Source organism: Microtus ochrogaster, chromosome 10, assembly GCF_000317375.1.
Source record: "Microtus ochrogaster isolate Prairie Vole_2 chromosome 10, MicOch1.0, whole genome shotgun sequence".
Taxonomy (NCBI): domain Eukaryota; kingdom Metazoa; phylum Chordata; class Mammalia; order Rodentia; family Cricetidae; genus Microtus; species Microtus ochrogaster.
Genome location: NC_022016.1, coordinates 1095302 through 1098720, shown reverse-complemented (window position 1 = coordinate 1098720; position 3419 = coordinate 1095302).

Sequence of the window (3419 nt, the reverse complement as noted above, 5' to 3'; positions counted from 1 at the left end):
TTCCATAATAGTGCTTTGTGCTTCCTCTCTGAGTGATTCTATAATATTCTCCAATTGCAAATTACATTTTAGACTCACTGGCCACCTAGAATAGCCATCTCTTTTTTCAACAAATTATCTCAAACCATAGAGACTGAAAATCATGAATACATATCCAATACCTTTCCCAGTTTTGTGAATCATGAGTTTGGGAAGCTTACCTGGACTATTCTATTAATAAAAGTCTTACTCATGATATTCACAGAGGATGGTGTCATCAAAGGGATTGATGGGATCAGGATAACCACTTAAAAGATTTGGACTTTCATATGCCAAGTTTACTCAATGATCTATTTTGTGTATAAATGTACTGCACACTGACCTACAAATGGTGCCTGGATTTATAACCCTGGGGACTTGTGGCTCGTGGGAATTGTCCCTGAGCCAGAAGGTAAGAGTGTCAAGTGCATTTTGGAAGTAGGAAGAGCTGGAATGCATAGCTAGTCAATTTGGTGGTGATCTGTGCTTGGGCCTGAGCCATATGGAAGCTCCTTGCATGTCTGTGCAACTCTATGGCAGAGTGACTGATATCAAAATTGAGTGATTGCAGACTTCCCTACCAATGCCTCTTATGACCTATGAGTCAAGTGTAACTTCTGTCATACTATAATGCCATACAAACCAGCTCTGTGTCACTGTAGAAGGAAACTGTAGAGGCCAAAAAAGACCTTGAAGAAGTACCATTGAACCACACAGGAGTCCAGCTACCATATCAGCTTCTATTTAGTAAACTTGCAGAAATGATTCCTTAATAGGATTTGTTCTAGTCTTCCTCATGGGAGATTATTATACTAGACTATGCAGTGTTTGAGGCCACTATCATACAGTTAGTTACTCACCTTGTGTCTTTAAACACAGATTTCAGAACCAGTTGATCTAAAATTGTCTCCTTCTTATCATGTAATACAAGGTTTCAGTTGTTCAGCAAGAATTATTTCCAGAAAGTCAGTGTACAGCATAGTGGTTTATATAATAATAGTTTATTGGACACGGAATAAGGTAATTTCCCTTCTTATACAAAACCCTGAATTTGGGGCTGGAGAGATGGCTCAGTGGTTAAGAGCATTGCCTGCTCTTCCAAAGGTCATGAGTTCAATTCCCCGCAACCACATGGTGGCTCACAACCATCTGTAATGAGGTCTGCTGCCCTCTTCTGGTCTGCAGACAGACACAGACAGAATATTGTATACATAATAAATAAATAAATATTTGAAAAAAAACCCTGAATTTGATCATCAACACAAATAATAATGACAACAAATAACATGACAATAATAACACTATATCAACTTGCATACTTGAAATTTTGTAAAACAATAGATCTTAAACCTTGCCACCATGCTCATAGAAGAAAATGCTAATCATGTCATAATATTTACATATAAAACACCATGACTGAAAATAGAAAAGTTTTAGTTGTGAGATTACTTCAAGATCTCAAGGGAAGTGAGACTGGTAGGTATTGATATTTTATATTAAATATCTCCCAAAGTCCATAGGCTCAGGAATTGGCTGCTGGCATGGAACATTATTGGAATTTGTAGAACTTGTAATGAATGAGGGTGAGCTACTAGAGGGAAGTTAGCTCATTGAAGTACACTGGGGAAGAGAATATAGGACCTCAGCCACTCCTCTCATTGTTGCTTCCTGCCCGACAGGAAGGGAACAAGCGTAAGTTGTCAGGTACGTTCACCACAAAGTTCTGACCCACTAAAGACCACCCTCAAGAAAGCAATGCTGACAAAGAATCGGAGACTGAAACCTCTACACTACAAAGCTAAAATATTCTCCCAAGAATGTTAGTTTAGATATTTGGCCGCAGTGAACAAAGGTATCACTATTTGATGCATATCGACTATAACTGTGTATGTGTAGAGACACATACACATATGCCTATGGACTATTACCTACCCGTGAAAAGAAACAAACACCGTCATTTGCAACAGTGAGGTTATAAAAAATAAGAGAATGAAGACACAGGAAAACACATAATATGCCACCTCACCTGTACTTGAATTTGAATCATTGAGTTAATGGAAGCATAGACTAAGTTTGAAAGGAAGCACAAGAAAGAGGATTTTGATCAAAGACTACCAAGCTTTGGCTATAAAAGTGAGTCTAACAGGGGCTCTAATAAGTGGTGTGGTGATGTTCATTATTAATTCTGACATATTTATTTGAAATTTGGTTAATAAATCATATTTTAAGTAGCCCAGAACCACACACAATATACATACAACGATAACTATGTGTAGAAAGTGATGTGTAAATTAAATTAGGGTAATTATTTACATAGTCCATCTGTATCTCAAATCATCTCATTATTTCCCAAGAGTTTATACAACTTTTGTCAATTATATATTGAAAATCTAAGGCAAATTAAATAAAGATATCCTACCCATTCTTGTCTCACTACCTTACTTATTTTTATTCCTTTGATAGGAGGAATTATTATACTCAGTACACAATTCTCCTTAAAAATGGGTGCAAAAGCTCTAATTAAATAGTAGAAAAATGAATAGGCTATATTATAAATTGATTAGCACTCAATAGTAAAAAAATACTTAAACCAAAAACAAAATGTCCTTTTTTGCATCTGAAAGTCAATTACATAATTAATAAAATACTTATTAAGAAAAATAATTGTGAAAAACCACAGGACCATTCTACCATATGGGAAAATATTATTAAAGTATATTATATGATAACAATTTTGAATAAGTTAGACAACAATATCTCCTCATGATAAAATCACAAATAATGAACAATGACAAAAAATAAAGGCTCTCAGTTTGCTTTAAGATATTTTGAAAAACCCAGATATAAAATGTTACTTAAGGCGATATTAAAAGACATGCTGTATTTCATCCTGTAACTGTAATTTCACAATATATGTGTACAAAAAAACATATTGATTGAAACACATGGAGCTCAGTGGAGGGTTAGTTCAAGATCTCCTTTGGATATTAAATGAGATAGTATAGTTTTCATACTATAATTTTAAAAACTAGCCAAATAGCCTCCAGAAATAATATCAGCATAAGGAAATGAAAATAATTATTCAAACAAGAACATGCAATAAACTCCATACACTTACCAACTGATATCAACTGTTATTTAAAAATACAATAAAATTTTATGTCAATTATGAAAATTAAAGATTAGATTTTGTGGAAAAGAATAGCAAGGTATTATTTAATGGAAAAAGTATATACAGAACCTGACACTTAGAAAATCCAAGCCAATAAAAATAGTCTAATTTTTCAATAAATCATTAATCACATAACAATTAAATTACAAAACTTAACCTGTCTACAGAATGGGATGCTACTTGGTGGTAGAATATTTGCTGGGTATGCAAAGAACTGGGGCTGATTTTT